We start from the raw sequence: 19,382 nt of genomic DNA on the forward strand, positions 1-19,382 counted from the left end.
CTTCTCAATGTTCCAGAAATATCCTGTGATCACTCCGTGATAGCCTGTAGCACATTTTCTTGGTAGTATCTGCTTATACACATATACACATTTCCTCCAAGTATGTTGTATTTGAGCAGTTTAGGAGCAGATAGGGTAGAATGGAGTGTGGTAACAAACTGAATTTCAGCAGCTTAGTGCAAGTTATTTTTCAATCATGCAAAATTGGATGCAAGTCGGTAGGAATTCCCTCCATCTGGCAATCCTAGGTCCAGGCTCCCTCTACACTGTGACACTGTTAGCTCAACACATCATTTCTGCAGTCATGGTGCCATGGGTGAGAGAGTGAGAAAGCAGCACCGTAGCTCTTAATGTCTCTGCCCAGGATTTGCATTCATATCATTGCATTCACGTTTCATGCTAGAACTAGCTGCATGGCCTCATCTCCTGCAAGGGGCTGAGAGGCACAACCTTCCAGTGTGTTCAGGAAGGAGAGAAGAATTCAATATGACTGAGCATAGGAAGTCTCCATCACTCCAGTCTCATTTGTCATTGTTACTCCAATACCTAAAAGAAAGGCAAGGATGTAGCAGCTACTGAATAAAAGTTTGTTGAACTGTGTTGACTCTGCCCAGCAAACTTAAGTAAAGTCTTCACAGAAAATGAGATCAGGAAGTGGAGAAAAGTCCTCTGTGAAATCTTAGCCCCAGGAAAGGAGCCTGAAATCAGAGAAAAACCAGGAGAGACCATTGTTAAGGAATCCAAATGAATGAATTAAGAATAGTCAATAGCATCATATGCCACAGAGGAGATAAATAAAAAGATGACTGAAAACAGGCCATCAGATTTGACAATTAGGTCATTAATGACTCTTCTCTGGTGCAGGCCAAATCTCATTATGGTGAGTTTTAAGAGGGCGTCTAAATCATTTCAGTGAGTTGGAGTTTCATAATATGAATGTTGCTCAAAACAGATGGCTGTTTGAGATTTGTGGATGTTTAGTTACTCTGAGCTTTTTTTTAACCCTAATACAATTTCTCTCCATGTAAGAGTAATAATAGTAGTTACCATTCATCCCAGACTTCCTATGTGCCCAGTACTCTGCTAAGTGCTTTGCTCACATTATTGGTAATATTAAATAACACTTCTGTAGAGAAAGTATTGTCAAATTCTGGCCTCATGGTTAGTATACACTGCAGAGAAGACTGGGACCCAGTTCTTCTTGGTTCCAAAATCTGTTCTCTTTCAACTACAACACAGTCTTGTTCCCCAAAACATGCAGTGATTAAAGCTGTGGATAGTAGATCTGGGGCTCTTCTTAAAGAGTCAAATAACAAGATGTCAAGGTGAAAGGGCCGTCTCATGTTGAATCAGACCATCCTTTTCTCTTGAGCTTTGGAATCCTTCTATACCAAGCCATAGCTATTGTTACAGATGTTCTGAATTATCATTCTGAAATTTTCCTCACTAAAGACATAAATTACACAATGCATATCCACACTTTCTTCAGTTCTTCCCTGTATTGCTTACTTTTCGCCATCTCAGTCTTCCTTTTACTTATGTAAGTAATAATTTGGTAGCCGTAAATTATCTTTGATGTTGCTTAATCCTCCAGTGTTTTCTCTTTCACACAAAATTGTGAATAGTGTGCTTTATTGAATAATGACATTTTCAAAGTAAATTAACAACAAAATAAAATGTATACTACAAATTTTGTAAGAAAAATAGCGTCTAGCATACGTTGGTTTGATTGCAGTTGGATTGAGAGAATATCTTTGGAAAATCTTCTTTGGGTCCGTGGGAAACCGGAAAGGAAGACTTGGAAATGCTTTGGCCACACCAGTAAGCAAACAATTCAATCATAGTTCATCTAAAGGTCCCCGAGAAAATAATTCCTATTCTCACCCTTGGATAGTGTAGTCCTACGGTTGTGTGGTGCTTGATTGTTTAACAATCCTGAAATTACCAGGCAAATGGCCTTTTTTAATTTATAGCTGCTACTGAATCCCTCCCTGGCTGGCTCATCTGAAACAGTTCTTATATGAACACAGTGCTTCACATACTTTTTGTATATAAAGTCCATACTTGACTTTTTGTTTTATTCAAAAATTCAGGCCAAGCGTGGTAGCTCATGCCTGTAATCCCAGCACTTTGGGAGGCTGAGGTGGATCACTCAAGGTCAGGAGTTCGAGTCCAGCCTGGCCAACATGGCGAAACCCCCTCTTTACTAAAAATACAAAAATTAGCCGAGCATTGTGGTGTGCGCCTGTAGTCCCGGATACTCGGGAGGCTGAGGCATGAGAATCACTTGAACCTGGGAGGCAGAGGTTGCAGTAAGCTGAGATTGCACCTCTGCACTCCGGCCTAGGCAACAGAGTGGGACTTTGTCAAAAAAAAAAAAAAAAAAAAAAAAACACCAGACTTTCTGGATGAGGGATATTGAGACACATATATACCTTAATCTATCAAGCAAATCAAGTGAGAAGTCTATGCAACTTAGCATTTATAATTTCACTGCAATTTTATTCTAACCTTCACCAGGACTTTCAAGTTTATACATTACTTTCTCAGAGCCTGAAAATTAAATTATTATTAAAAGTAAGACTCATTTCATGTGGATCTTTAAGGACGAGTGTTAGAAAATAAATATTAAGCAGAATGAAATATTATAGGTGTGTTTCATTTATTAATTTACCAAATATTTACTGAATGAACACATGAAGTGGCCACAGTACTGAGATGGGTGCCATAAAAAGATATCCCTTATCCTCAGTGCATCGTAATACAGCAGAAAAATGAAACTAAGTGAATGGATTTGCACTTTAAAATGGAAAGAAATATATCTACAGATGCAAAATAATACACAATTCTACTTTAAACTTCTGCACACTATTCAACATCCAATTGACAGGATAAATAAATTCAAATACCTCATAATAAATAGTATGCTGTAACTAAGAGATTCATTACAGATTTTCTTTAAGCAACAAAGTCTACTTATACATATTTCTACTATAATTCTCTGGAAGCTTGATCTCTCACTCTCTTCCATACATTTTTTTTCTTTACATTGTTGACCCTTACCCCAGTCCTAGCCACTTATTTTGGTGAACAGACTTAACCTTAACATCACAGAGAAAATAGAAACTGTCTTCCTTCATCTAATCAGCTTTTCCTACTTCCTTTTGTCCAATGAAGGAGGCATGTCATCGCCAATCAAGGTTCGGCCCTTTCAGATATATTCTGGGGCTTACTCCCTTCACTGCTTTCAGACTTTGCCCCTTGGGTTTTCCCTTTCTTTGCTTTGGGACTTAAATCTACTGCCTTAATGCTTACTGCCAGTTTCACCGACATTTCCCCAGCCATTGCTTGGTTGGCGGGAGTTCATCCTCTAATCATTTCCTCAAAATGGGCTGACATGAATAATGTCTCCTGTGTTCTTGCACATTGCAATCTGTTTTTCTAGACTCTTTCAGATGTAAAAGATATTTTAACCACATATAAAATCTTTGGCTCATTCTTTAAAAAAAAAAAAAAATCTTCTAAGGGTAGATTCATATCTTTAAAGAAGTCTGACTCCTGCCCAACTTCATCCCATCATGAGTGACTTGGTATTTTTACAGCCTCATTCAAAATATTCATTCTCTATTCTAATCATTTTAGGATTTGTCTTGACTTCTCTAGAGCATTTTTTTCTGGTCCACTGTAAGCCCTTTAAATATGCAGATACACGCCTTATTTTATATTTGAAAAGTTTTCTTGAATTGTATTTTTAAATATTGTATTTTTAAATATTTGTTCTGTTTTTTTGTTTTTGTTTTCTCTTGGTAGACTTTATGTGAATGTATTTGATCTCCTTTGCTTGTGCTTTATTCCTATAATTTTGTCTCTAATCCTCTTTATCTCTATATTTCTTCTTGTTCATTTCATTTGCTGTTGTCATGTCTATCTCCTTTGTCCCTCACTGTACTTTCTATGGTGTCTACTCTTCCTTGTGCTGAATCTAATTTATTAGTCTTTACTTCTGAAATAATTTTGATTTGTTCTTTTTATTTCTTTCATGATTTCTACCAAATCCCATTTCACCTTCTCCTTTAATTTGTTCCTCATTTTCTGTTGTCCAGTCCTGAGTCCTCATATTTCTGCTTTGTATACTTTCATTAAAATAACTGTTATTGTGTGGCAATTCCTCAAAGACCTAGAACCAGAAATACTATTTGACCCAGCAATCCCATTACTAGGTATATGTCCAAAGGAATATAAATCATTTTATTATAAAGATACATGCACACATATGTACACTGCCACACTAGTCACAATAGCAAATACATGTAATCAACCCAAATTCTCATCAATGATAGACTGAATAAAGAAAATGTGGTACATATATACCATGGAATACTATACAGCCATAAAAAGGAATGAGATCATGTTCTTTGCAGGGACATGGATGGAGCTGAAAGCCATTATCCTCAGCAAACTAACACAGGGACAGAAAACCAAACACTGCATGTTCTCACTTATAAGTGGGAGCTGAACAATGAGAACACATGGACACATGGAGAGGAACAACACACGCTGGGGCCTGTTGGTGGGGTGGGTAAGGGAGAGAGCATCAGGATAAATAGTTCATGCATGTGGGCCTTAATACCTAGGTGATAGGTGCAGAAAACCACTATGGCACACATTTACCTATGTAACAAACCTGCATGTCCTGCACATGTATCCCAGAACTTAAAATTAAATTTAATTAAATTTAAAAATAATAACAGTTATTACTCCATTAAGTTTTTTATTTTTAATTCATGGGACATTAAGTTACAAGCTTTATCTGCATCTCGGCAATAGTTTTCTGGTGCATTTCGTTCTTCTATAGGAACTTTTTCTATTATTTTCTGCAACTTAATAGATCTCTGTATGCCAGCTCTTTTTTTGTTTACTCATATTTGAATGAGTTTGATTTTCCTGAACCAGCTAGACAAAGAATACTAGGGCACAGAAGGGAAGGACTGAGGACATCCAGGGTTCTAAGCTTCACAGATAATGGGCATCCTCCTCTGTTACAACAGACTGTTTCCTTTAAAAATCATGCCTCTGTGCAACCACATTCTCTTTGCCTTTAATGTTCAAAAGAACAAAGCTGGAGGAATCACATTAGCTGACTTCAAATTATACTACAGAGCTATAGTCACCAAAACAGCATACACTGGCATAAAAACACATAGACCAATGGAACAGAATAGAGAACCCAGAAACAAATCCACACGCCTACAGTGAACTCATTTTGGACAAAGGTGCCAAGAACATATATACTGGGGAGAAAACAGTCTCTTCATGAAATGATGCTGGGAAAGCTGAATATCCATATGCAGAATAATAAACACTAGACCCCTATCTCTCACCATGAACAAAAATCAAATCAAAATGGATTAAGGACTTAAAGCTAAGGCCTCGGACTATGAAACCACTACAAACAAAAAAAAAAAAATTGAGGAAAATCTCCAGGACATTAGTTTGGTTGCACAGGCAACCAAAGCAAAAATGGACAAATGGGATTACATCATGTTAAAAAGCTTCTGCATAGCAAAGGAAACGATCAACAAAGTGAAAAGCCAATCCACAGGATGGGAGAGAATATTTGCAAACTGCTCTATAGTTTAGAGCTCAAACAACTCTATGGGAAAAAAAATCTAATAATCCCATCCAAAAATGGGAAAAAGATTTGAATAGACATTCCTCAAAAGAAGACATACAAATGGCAAACAGCCATATGAAAAAGTACTCAATATCACTGCATCAGAGAAATGCAAAACAATACTACAATGAGATGTCATCTCACCCCAGTTAAAATGGCTTATATCCAAAAGATAGGCAATAACAAATGCTGGTGGAATATGGAGAAAAGTAAACACTTGTACACAGTTGATGGGAATGTAAATTAGTCAGACCACTATGAAGAACAGTTTAGAGGTTCCTCAGAAAACTAAAAATTGAGCTACCATATAATCCAGCAATCCCACTGCTGAATATATACCCAAAAGAAAGGAAATCAGTATATCGAAGAGGTATCTGCACTCCCATGTTTGTTGCAGTACTGTCCACAATAGCCAACATTTGGAAGCAACCTGTATTCATCAATGGATGAATGGATAAAGCAAATATGGTACATATACATAATGGAGTACTATTTAGCCATAAAAAAGAATGAGATCCTGTAATTTGCCACGACATGGATGGAACTGGAGATCATTATGTTAAGTAAAATAAGTCAGGCACAGAAAGACAAACATCGCATGTTCTCACTTATTTGTGGGCTCTAACAGTCAAAACAGTTAACTTCATGGACATAGAAAGTAGAAGGATTGTTACCAGAGGCTGGTAAGGGTAGTGGGTGGTTGAGAGGGAAGCAGATACAGTTAATGGGTACAAAAAAATAAGAAGAATGAATAAGACCTACTATTTTACAGCACAACAGGGTAACTGTAGTCAATATTAACTACATTTTAAAATAACTAAAAGAGTATAATTGGATTGTTTATAACACAAAGTGTAATTGCTTCAGTAGATGAATACCCTATTCTCCGTGATGTGATTATTATGCATTGCATGCCTATATCAAAATATTTCTTGTACCCTATAAATATATACAACTGCTATATACCCATAAGAATTAAAAATTAGAAATTTTTTAAAAGAAAGAAGAAATTTAAAAAGATTCAGAATGGCTTCTTCCCGTGTGATGTCACAGTATCTTTATAAGCCACAGCCACCTGGGACATATCTCTTACCTTCCACGGGAGTATCCTTTTTGTTGATCTATTTTCACTTGTACTTTTTGTACTCTGCCACCCATGTGGTCCCAGGCCTTTGCCACCTCCCTTTGGTGGCACACTCTGTTCCAGTTCCTCTAGGGTGAGCAGCATCCCAGTTTGCCCAGGTGTGGGGAGGTTCCTAGGACAGAGGACTTTCAGTGCTAAAACCAGTAAAGTTCCAGGCAACTAGGAAGAGTTGGTCACTCTGATTTCATCTCTGCTCATGGGAGTTACCACCCCAGATGGGGCCCTCTGCTCTGGAAGTGAATGCTGCTGTGTTTTCTGAGACTCCTGCCACAGCTGCTGCGTCCTCACCTCCTTTCCATTGTCCATCACCATTTACCATGCAGCTTCTTGCCAGCTTCCATTGGCCTCACGTGTTTGGGGCAGCATGTACACATAATTTGGAGTTCAAGAATATTCTGGGTCTCCTAGTTTCACTAAAAATGGAATTTGTAGATTTGTAAAATTTGATTTACTGTTCTGCATAATTTCCAAGGGGAGAAGTGGCACAATTCAGACTAAGCCACTACCATGTTTCCTTGGAGCTCAATAGATGTGTTCAGTTGTCTTCATGGAGCTCCAGTTTGAAGAGCTCTACTTCTGTTATAATTGACTTTCTTAACCAAGTAAACTCTGCAGTTACAATTATGGCGCTCAGCATAAGCAGACCATGTATGTAATACCCCACAGAGAATGATGCACAAGAGCACATTATAAGCCTCAAGTACTATACCGATATAAACTACTAATATTAAACTATAGGCACACTAAAAAATCAGAATGAAAAATAAATAACAGCCTGTATAGGGCGCAAATGGAATACAACACTAGGTTCAGAATAGCCCTCCTCTGAATACAAAATTTCTGTTTCTTGATTATAGCCAAATTCATGAAGATAAGTATAAGAAATAGTCAGAGTAAATGCTCCTCTATGCAAGTTGTTGTGGCAGATGCTGTTGCGTGGGTTATTTTATTTAATCCTAACAACTCTCCAAGGTAAGTATGAGTGTCAAAAAAGTGAAAATACTCAAGATCATGCATCAAATAAATGCCAGAACTAGGATGCAAACCCTGGGCATCTCTGGGGCAACACCAATACTCTTCTTGCTACACCACTCCATCTCTTTTCAATCAAAGAAAGGAATCACAACAAGCTCCATGCATGGAAGAGAAACCTTGAGGGGGATAATAACTTAAAACAGGCAGAGTGGAGCAGACAATCATTGAGTTCGAACCAGCTGTGGCACAAACTCAAGTGTAAATAGTATAACTGCAGCAGGAACACAGAGGGAGCAAGAAAGTCAGCAACTATATTTATTAAGATTTTTTAATGCAATTGCTTCAACAAGCTGGAGAGACATTTAAGACTCCAACAACTTGGTACATCTGGTTTCCTCTCTCGACAGGAGCCCATTTGGACGAAGTGGGAATTAAATTCACAAATGTAAGAAACTAGAATGGTTTATCAAATTTCTTCCTGCTGTTATGAAAAATAATGTTGTGATAGGGAATGAGATTAAATCCTTCAAAAATCAAATTTAGGTTAAAAAACAGAGAGAGAGAGAGAGAGAGTGGCAGGATAACTGGTCTGCCAGAGGGAACAGAAGTATCCAGTCTAATTCTTGGAAAATGGTTTGCAGAAAGTCTGTTTCTTCATGTCACTGAAAAACTATTAAAATCAGAGAAGCTCCAAGCATTTGAAAAGCGTTAGCCCATAGCCCCTTCCCAAATTACAGACACAAGGCATCCAAAGACTCAGGTCGGGATGGTATCGTCAGAATCATCTTCGTCTTCAGTCAACCCTCACAGACCCCCCAGTGTGCATGTTAGCTCTCAGCTTCTGCATAGTGCCCCCATAAACTGGAAGAGATTGGGGGTTGCAAGGATTCAGCTTATAGAAGGAAACTGCACCATTTAGGAAGCTAAGTGATTTGAAGGACATATGTAGCTATTACCAAAAATATCAGGTTTGGAGGAAAAGTAATTGCCAGTATTGTCATTACTTTTAATGGCAAAAAACCACAATTACTTTTGCACCAACTTAATACCTCCCTGGAGTGCATAAATATTAATTTCACTAAGTTCTAACTATTCCAATAACTTACTCAGTAGGGAAATAAAACATTAACCCTTTATCTCCAGATACTGGTGCATTTGGATTCCATTAACCTTTCTCTAACTACACTAGCCTACATTGACTTCTTTTTTCTATAAAAAATTACTTCTATGGGTGATGTAATTTGACCCATAATTGCCTTTTTGTGATTGTTTATGCAGGTAAACTCTGACTCAAAAGAATAGGTTCTTTAAGCATTGGAGCCAAATTGATAATCCAGAGCAAGTACTTAACATATGTCAATTCATTGATCACAAGAAAAGGGAAATTTTACGGGAGGGCTTGGAAGGGAATGAGATAATTACATGCAAAGCATGGAGTATGCTGGAGAAGAGAAAGACTTCATGAAGCATCCAAACACTGGACTTCGGGAAGCCAAAGGTTTATAAAGGAATCCTGAAAACCTGGGAGAAGGGAGGGCCAAGGTACCAGCAGACAGAGGAAGGTATGAGAAATATTGACTGGTGTGTTGAGCTATTTGTATGCACTGAACCAAACACTGAATTAAAGGCTATCCTCTTCAACAGAACATGCAGTTTCAGGAGGCACACAGATGAATAGCAAAGAAAGAGAGGCACATTCCCCTGTCCAGAAAGGTCATCCTCAGAGGCCAATGTGGTGACGGTTGTCAAAGCCAACTTACTCTTTTATCCCAGAAAGGAGTATGAGACTATGTCAAGTATGAACACAATTCATCCAATAGAAATCAAGCCCTGGTTGTATCTTTAGGCCACAATGTGTTGCCTTTTCCTCACTCAGTTTACTCCCTCTTCATCTTCTTGTTTTCTCTAGCCTTCAAATTTAAGGAAGAAAACTCGTATTTACAAATGCTGTAAGACCTCATATGATTGATGTGTGTATGTCTGTGTCATTCTCCATTTCACAATTTTCTTAAGTACAAAACATTAATATCGCTTTTGTTAAATGAGCAAAGATGCTAAGGAAATGACCAATCAGACCATATGAAAAACAATTTTCGTCCTTAAAAAGCTTAATCATCATATGGACAAACTTTGAAGATCGATGCATTGTAAAAAGAAAAACAAAAAAACAAAAAAACAAAAAAAAAACAAAAACAAAAACTCAGATGAAGCAGACTTTAATGTTTCTCTTTACTGATTTTGTTCTTTCTTAGTCACCTCTTGGCTTTCAGGGGGAATGAACACTGAATCCAAGATGAGGCTTTTAAAATCTGAGTCCACCCTAAATCCTGTTTGACAGTTTTATACTTGATACTAAGAAACTCTGAGTTACAATGCTGACAGGTGGCAGAGCAAATGAGAAGCAAGGAATCAAAGGTAAATAAAAGGAAGGCCTTGTTTTGTTTTATTTTATTCATTTTCATCAAAGTCTCTAAATGTTCTAGTTTTTTAAACATATGTGCCTAACTGATTACACTGGAGTTAAGGAGAGGAGGAGAACGAGGTCTGTCGTAGTCTAAAACTGCAATCAGAGAAATAGGAATGTCTATCCTCCAAAATGGCACCTATTTGTTTAATTTTCTCCTGTTCATTTAACCAAGATAAAATGTATTGCATATCTGGCATCAAGTAATCTGATTTATACATGATAAACAAGGCACCACCTTTGAACCTAAAGGAGCTTATAATCAGTTAAAGGAGAAACTCTAAAAATTATCATCATATAATTCATGGTGGTAAACATACGAAGATCACGGCAGTACTGAGTATGGTTGGAGAATTTATAGTCCAGAACTCCAGACTCAAATTTCAACATTTTTTTCACTGTATTGGCTGTATTCATTGACTTCTTTGGCAACTGGCTTGCAGTTTTTCTCTTGACCCTAAATTCTAAGTGACTTTATTATCTTCATAGCCAATCTCACTTCATGGCTTCAGAAACTTCCTCTTCCACTCCACTTTGGCTACCTCCTCTGTCTCAGTCCATTCTGGCTGCCATAACAAAATACTATAATCTGCGTAGCTTACGAATAAGAAAAAAATATTTCTCAAGTTTTGGAGGTTGGGAGTCTGGGATCAAAGCACCAGCAGGTTTGACGTTTGGTGAGAGCCCGCTTTGGCTCACAATCTTCTCACTGTGTTCCTCACATGTCAGAAGAAGCAAAGGATTCTCCAGGGTATCTTTCTTTTTATTTTTTTTATTTTTTATTTTTTTCCTAGAGACAGAGTTTCATTCTGCCACCCAGGCTGTACTGCAGTGGCACTGTCATAGGTCGCTGAAGACTCAACCTCCCAGGCTCAGGTGACCCTCCCACCTTAGCCTCCTGAGTAGCTGGGACTACAGATGCAACCCACTGCATCTAGCTAATTTTTTTTTTTTTGTGTGTGTGTGTGTGGAGACGGGGTCTCACTATGTTGCCCAAGCTGGTCTCGAATTCCAGGTTTCAAGCAGTTCTCCCTCCTTGGCCTCCCAAAGTGCTGGAATGACAGGTGTCAGCCACTGCACCTAGCTTGGCATCTCTTATAAGGGTATTAATCCCACTCATGAGGGCTCCCCTCTCATGACCTCATTAACTACCAAAAATCCCTCCACTTAATACCATCATATTGGGGGTTAAGATTTCAAAATATAAACTTTGGGGGAACACAAACATTCAGTCTATAGCACCCTCCCAAATTTTTTTAAGAGATGGGGTCTGGCTCTGTCACTCAGACTGGAGTACAGTGGTGTGATCTGTAGCCTGGAACTCCTGGATTCAAGAGGTCCTCCCTCCTCAGCCCCAGAGTAGCTGGGATTACAGTCATGAGCCACTGCACCCAGCCACCCTCCCATACTTGACATCACTCAGAACTGCTGAACTGCACCATCTCTGGAGCTACTTATTAATGTAAGCATAAGGCAGTTTTGACCACAAGACACTGCTGTTCCACCTATACCCTAAGTTATTCTCAACACACATGTCATCAGTCCTATAGAAACCTCTGGAGCACTTCCTACTTTACTTTCTCCTTTTCCACACCTTCTAGGCTTCATTTCCTTCCTTTTTTTATCTACAATTCTGTGGTTAATAATATCAACCACTCTCTTGCTAGTCTTCAGGAACTTTCTTGCTCCACTATCTTCTAGCTGCACCTACCTAACAAAATCCCAAATCCATATGAATTCAATATCCTACATCTCAATGAATGTCTCACAAGTTGCTAAGTATTACCAGAGGAATTTGCCCAACCAGGCTGACTGTAATCACCATAAATTTATGGTTAATAACTTCACTCGGCCCCTGAAATTTGCCCCAAAACATTATCATCCCTATCACCAAATTCTCCCATTCTCCACTTCAATTTCACAGATTCTCAAGTATTCCCAAATCTCACTACCATCAATCTTTCCTCTACCATCTAGCAGATGACCTCTTGGAGAAGCAGAAACCATCAGACAGTAACTCCATCAGCTTCCCAAAAGACCACTTACACAACTGTCTTTCATCCCTACGTACATCAACATTTCTTTCACTTGCATGCCAGATACCATCCTCTGGTATGGTCAAGGACTGTGTTTATTGAGTGTATCTTCCTGTATGGTCAACTTCTTTTCTACTAGATTCAACCATGTTCAGATATCTCCAGATTTTCTCTCACATGCTTTCTCCCCATTCTAACTAAAGACTATTACTGTCTCCTCTCTTCTGGGCAAACTTCTCCAAGGATTGTCTAGAGTCAAAGTCCCTATACTTTCATGTCCTAAAATTCTCATCCACTCCAGTCTGACTTATCTCTCACATGCACTACTCACCTATGCCCAAACAATTCTGTAAGGTGATCAATGATTTCCATGGTATCAAATCCAATGGACCCTTAATTTTTATTTTGACATCTCAAAACATGCAGCATTGTTTCTCCCGCTTACCAAAAGATCCTCCTTGCCTCCTTGACTTAACAATCTGCTAACTTAGTTTCTTGAGCAATACATCTCAGTCTCCTTTCCTGGTACTCATCCTCTATGCACTCTGTAAATGATAGAGTTTCTTCATCAAATTTCTTTGCCTGGTTGCATCAAAAGTTGTCTATCACTATTGGCTTTCATTTTCACAGTGGGCTGGAATTCCAAATACATATGAGTAGCATTATTCATTTTACATGGTAAAAAACAATGTTTTTCCTCTGAATGACAGAGCTAACATTAATTTTTTGACATTGCATGAATGGTGAAAAAAATGTTTTTCCTCTAAATGACAGAGTTAACATTAATTTTTTGACATTGTATAAAAAAGGGATAAAAAAAATTCTGTGACTTCATCTTACCTGTTAATACTTGATTTAGATTTTACCATTAAAATTTTTATGAGCCAAAGGGTTACAGGAGTGAAAATAGTTGGGAAGAACTTCTGAAAATTCTCTCCTCCATAAATGCAACAAGACCACTAGCAAAATTTTCAGATTCAACTTTTTCCGAATGCTGGAAGTGAGCCAAAGGTTTTCAGCAATCCAGGGAGCGCTTATTCAAGAAAAACAGTAAGAACTGCAAGCTCTATATCATTTCTACTTCCCCTATCCCTACTGTCCCACCCTCAGCTCCGTAATAGCCTTGAAAATGAGAAGTTAGAGAAGCACAGAATGTATCATGTAGTAAAGATGAAAAGCAAGGTAAAGCAACACTATAAATTGTTTATGAATACATATAAATATAAGTGTAAAGTATTCACAGGAATTAAAACTCCTAATTCCAGATAGTTGTTACCTCTGTGGATGACAGAACAGGAATGAGATCTAGTTGGTTATTGAGGCTTCAACTATATTGATAAGAATTTTATTTGGAGCCAGGCGTGGTGGCTCACGCCTGTAATCCCAGCACTTTGGGAGGCCAAGGCGGGCGGATCATGAGGTCAGGAGTTTGAGACCAGCCTGACCAATATGGTGAAACCCCATCTCTACTGAAAATACAAAAATTAGCCGGGTGTGGTGGCGCATGCCTGTAGTCCCAGCTACTCAGGAGGCTGAGGCAGAAGAATTTGATTGAACCCAGGAGGCGGAGTTGCAGTGAGCCGAGATTGCACCACTACACTCCACCCTGGGCGATAGAGTGAGACTCTGTCTCAAAAAAAAAAGAATTTTATTTGGAAAGGAGAAGAGAGGGAGGGAGATAGATCTGCAGCAAATAAGGCAAAATCATGTCTGAGCTGGGTGATTCATACATGATTTTTTGTTATATTGGTGTCTATATTTTTCTGTATGTGAAATATTACATAATAAAATGAAAGATGTACATGTGTGTATATATAAGTACCAACATATGTGTGTGCACCAAAACATGGTCAGATTTATTTTGACTTTAACCTATCAGCTCTTCCACAGACTGGAGAAATTAGAGCCGAAACTAGATTATTAGGCCACTGATGTGTCTTGCTAATTAATTCTCTATGGGATCCCTATAAGAATCTTCTTTTTATTTTAAGATAATACTTGTTCTTATTGGTAAAATAAATTCACGATTGTTATCAATATTTGGAAACTACAACAAAGTATAAACAATGCAATATAAAATTATACATAGTCACTTTTCTGAGAGATAACCACCATTTCTATCTGGGTATAAATTCTTTCAGTTTTTCTTTTTTCTATGCAGGTACATCTCTTTACGTAAAATTAGGATCATGTTCCTCACATGTAAATGGGATTATCATGTGTTTACTGAAAACCTCCAGTGGCTTCCCACTACCCTCCCATAGAATCTAAACTCCTTCCCTAACTTTGGCCTCAGAGACTCTGTGAGAGCCAGACCTGCCTGCTTCATCCCTCACGCTCTTCCTTGCCTATTCTGTATTAACACCACCAGCCATCTTGTTGGGTCAAGCTTGCTTCCAGCATAGTACCTTTGCACATGCACTTCTCTCTACCTGAGATGCTCTTCCCTCGTGTGACCTGCTTGGATTATGGTTCACCAAATATTCACTTCCTTACTTCTCTTACTCTGGGTGAAATATACTTCCCTGTCCCAATGATATTGGGTTTGTCCATGCAACTTATGTTGTTCAATGGGATGTTAGCAAACGTGACACAAATAACAGCTGGCAATATGCTTACGTGGTGAGATGTGCCCTCTTGTTCCTCCTCTGCAATCATCAAAAGGAACATGCCCCACTGACCTGCTGGTGTAAGATTTACATGGTCAGGCCTGGGCACAATTTTCAACTTCGTATCCAGCCCAGCCAAGCCCAGGTTGAATCAACTAAACCCTGCCTACCTTCCTCAGAGAGAATAAATTATGTGGAGATAATGAGTTAATTTATCTTAAACCTCTGGGTTTGGGGGTGGTTCACTACCAAGTATTATTATGGCAATACTTCATGAATGGAATCTTGTCTGTTTTCATAGTTTACTCTTGCACTGCATGCAGATCTTGGTTCATGTGCCACCTCCTTTGCATCCCTTTCTATCCCTTAGACTCTACTTTATATGTATGCACAGTCGGGATCATAATTCCTACATCACAAATGTATTTGTGTATACTGTTCACTGCAGTCTCTCCAATGCCTAGAATGATGCCTTCTGCATTGTACGTGCTAAATCAATAATTCTTGAATGAGTGAGTGAATATTTGAGCCTCTTGCTTCTTAAAACTTTGTAAAAACTCCTCTTCATTTATTTTTTTAATTGATACAATGTAAGGATGAAAGGCCAGTGTGCAAGCGGTCTTTTGGGCAGCTGAAGACCTCTCCCTCTAAAGTTTGCACAGTTTTTTACTTTGACCTATATAATAGTTTTCACTAAATTTTGCAAAAACTTGATTTTATAGTTTTTAAATCTGTAAGATGCAAGTAATATGCAATTGTTTTAATTTGCTTTTTTGTGTAATTGGTGAGGTTAAACATTTTTCATTTTTTACATTGATACAATTTAAAAAAATTCATGGCATACAACGTGATGTTTTGATATATGTATACAATCGAGAAGGATTAAATCAAGCTAATTAAAAATAAGATTACCATATGACCCAGCAATCCTACTTGTAGGTATGGATCCAAAAGAATTGAAGTCAGCATGTCAAAGAGATAACCTGCACTCACATGTTCATTGCAGCACTATTCACAACAGCCAAGATATGAAAGCATGGACACTGCAACCTAAGTGTCTATCAGCAGATGAGTGGATAAATAAAATGTGGCATATATACAATGGGGGCGGGCATGGTAGCTCACGCCTGTAATCCCAGCACTTTGGGAGACTAAGGCAGGCAGATCACCTAAGGTCAGGAGTCCGAGACCAGCCTGGCCAACATGGCAAAACCCTGTCTCTACTAAAAATACAAAAAATCAGCTGAGTGGGGTGGGAGACTGGGACAGGAGAATCACTTGAACCCGGGAGGCAGAGGTTGCAACGAGCCCAGATTTAGCCACTGCACTCCGGCCTGGGTGACAGAGTAAGAGTCCATCTCAAAAAAAAAAAAAAAAAAACAGTGGTATATATACAATGAAATACTATTCAGCCTTTAAAAAGAAGGACATTCTATCATTTGCAATAACGTGGATGAACATGGAGGACATTATGTTAAGTGCAATAAGCCAGAACAGAAAGACAAATACTACATGATCTTACTTGTATGTGGAATCTAAAAACGCTGACTTAGAGAAGTAGGGAGTAAAATGGTGGTTACTAGAGGCTGGAAAGAAAAGAGGAGGAGGAAGGTGAAAGTGAAATATTGACTTTTTAGAAATGTAACATCATAAGCTTTTCCAAATTATTCTCATTTCTACATTAGACATTTAGTTTACTTCTAACTTTTGCTATTATAAATAACATGATAAGTGCCCTTATACATAAATCTTTCTGTATATTCTTGATTATTTTCTTAGAATAAGTGTCTAAATCAAAGGCTTTGAACAAATTTGGGACTCTAAATGTATTTAAACAAATTTTTCCCTCTAAAGTTTGCACCATTTTCTACTTTGACCTATATAATAAAAGTTTTCACTAAATCACTAAATTTTTGTGAAAACTTGGTTTTACAATTGTTTTTATCAATAAGATAGTTGAAAATGATATGCAGTTGTTTTAATTTGCCTTTTTGTATTATTGGTGAGGTTAAACATTTTTCACGAGAAATTATTAGTAATTATTTGAAAATAGATATTCATGTCCTTTGCCCATTTTTGCCATTAGCATGTTAAATTTTTTATTATTGATTCCTAAAGACTCTTTATATTTTATGGTTATTAAGCTTTGTTAATTGTCTCAAATATTGTGAATGTTTTTTCCAACTGTTCATTTTCTTTCCATTTTAAGCCATTAAAGCATAGTAGATGCAATATTGCTTTGAGGTATCAGGTTAAGTTGAACATGACCACCAACCGGTTCTGCCTCTTTCTAACTATATGATCTTGAACATATTAAGATCATACAGTTAACCTCACAAAGCTTCATTTTCTCATCTGTAAAATGTGAAAAATAATGCCTACTATGTAGGATTAGAGCAGAGGCTAAGATAGATAATGCATGTCTAGTCAGTTTAGGTTCTTTGAGTTAGTTTAAGCAACATAAATTAACTTTGGCTAATGGTAAGCAAAGCAATTAATGTAGTGGAAAGATATCTCACCAAATTATGGACAATGTGACCACTAGAACTTAGGAGGTACATAAAACATGGGCAGCTCCAAGGGTCAGCATAGAAGCTCTTCCATAAACCACCCACCCACGGCCCAGCCACCCACGACCCAGCTCCAGTTGCTTTTTGTCCCTGATGTCAATATTTAAATTCCTGTTTGAAGAATCTGACTGGCCTAATCTAGATCACATGCCCACACCCCCTAAAATCAAGGAGTAGATTTTAATCACAGAAGGGGTGTGTGAGGCACACAACCCTCCCAAATAAAAAAGAAAAAGAAAAAAGAAAAAAGGAAGAAAGATGGGGCTGGAAGGAGCAAGGGAGTAGGGAATGAGGAGGGAGGAAGAAAATGAGAAAGGAAGAGAGGGAGGGAGGGAGAAAGGAAGAGAGGGAGGGAGGGGGGGAGGGAGGGAGGGAGGGAGGGAAGGAAGGACGGAAGGAAGGATGGGAGGAAGGGAAGAAGGAAGAAAGGAGACAAGGAAGGAAGGAAGAGAGGGAGGGAGGAAGAAAGAGAAATGAAAAAAGGGAGGGAAGGAAGGAAGAAGAAAGGAAGGCAGGAAGGAAGGAAAGAAGGAAGGAAGGGAAGGGAAGGGAAGGAGGGAGAAAGGAGGAAAGGGAGGGAGGGAAGAAGGAAGGAAGGGAAGGAGGGGAAAAAGGAAAGGGATAGAGGGAAGAAGGGAGGGAGGGAAGGGAAGGAGGGAGAAAGGAGGAAAGGGAGGGAGGGAAGAAGGAAGGAAAGGAAGGAGGGAGAAAGGAAAGAGATGGAGGAAAGAAAGGAGGGAAGGAGGGAGGGAGGAAGGGGGGAAGGAAGGGAGTAAGGAAGAAAAGGAAGAAGGGAGGAAGAAAGCAAGGAGGGGAAGAAGGAAGGAAGGAAGGAGGGAGAAGGGCAAAGGAAGGAGGAAAGGGAGGGAAGGAAGAAGGAAGGGAGGGAGGGAGGAAGGAATGAAGGGAGGGAGGGAGGAAGGAATGAAGGAAGGGAGGGAAGAAGGAAGGAAGAAAGAAAAGGAAGAAGGGAGGGAGGGAGGAAAAAAGGGAGGAAAGGAAGAAGGAAGAAAGGAAAGAAAGAAGGAAGAGAGGGAGGAAGGAAGCGGAAGGGAAGGAGGGAAAAAGGAGAAAGGGAGGGAAAAAGGAGGAAAGGGAGGGAGAGAAGAAGGAAGGGAGGGAGGGAAGAAGGAAGGAAGGAAGAAAAGGAAGAAGGGAAGGAGAGAGGAAGGGAAGAAGGAAGAAAGGAAAGAAGGAAGGAAGGAAGAGAGGGAGGGAGAGAGGAAGAAAGATAAATGAAAAAAGGGAGGGAGGAAGAAAAGGGGGAAGGAAGAAAGGGATAAAGGAAAGAAGGAAGGGAAGGAAGGAGGAAAAGAGAAAGGAAGAAAGGGAGGAAGTGAGGGAATGGGGAAGTGGGGAAAGGAGGAATTGGGGAGAGAATGAGAGAGGGAGGGAGAAAGGGAGGCAGGAAACTACTCGTGTAAAGGAATTGCTGAGTTCTGTATCTGTCCCTTTAGTAAGCTGGCAAAAATAGTAGCCATTCATAATACTATGCAACATTTTTCTCTGGATTTTATAACACATTTAGAAAGAAGAGATTCCATTGAAGTCAGAATCTTAAATAAATTTCTCATAGTAAGTTCTCTTTTGGTTTCATTGAACTCGTTCCCAGAAGAGCCCTCCCTTGAATCAGGCTGAAGATTTTCTCAGCATTCTAAGGGTTGAGCCTTGGTAGTAACTGTAAAGAAGCAACAGGCCTTTTCAGCTGACCCTGTGCATTAGCCTACACTACGCATGCTCAAGTGTATTCTAGAACGGAGCAGAACACTGAGTCTGTCAAGTGCTGGAAACCAGCCTTTCAAAATATCTGACATTTCAAAGCTGAAAGAGAAATTCTGGAAGACCAATTTTTCAAATTTGTAGGCTTCTAATCATTTATATAAAATGAAAACAATGGAAGATCTTCCAAA

The 19,382-nt window shown here is 38.8% G+C and overlaps 1 long non-coding RNA gene and 1 other non-coding gene across 2 annotated transcripts in view; both read right to left on the minus strand.

Annotated features, from left to right (window-relative positions):
- Window positions 1-19,382, minus strand: part of LOC144340558 (uncharacterized) — a 192,471-nt gene that overhangs the window by 98,659 nt on the left and 74,430 nt on the right. The window lies entirely within an intron of this gene.
- On the minus strand, window positions 8,754-8,851 carry MIR548A (microRNA mir-548a). Its single transcript, NR_032597.1, has one exon. It is a non-coding gene; the product is annotated as a microRNA mir-548a (primary transcript).

This window comes from Macaca mulatta, chromosome 4, assembly GCF_049350105.2.
Source record: "Macaca mulatta isolate MMU2019108-1 chromosome 4, T2T-MMU8v2.0, whole genome shotgun sequence".
Taxonomy (NCBI): Eukaryota; Metazoa; Chordata; class Mammalia; order Primates; family Cercopithecidae; genus Macaca; species Macaca mulatta.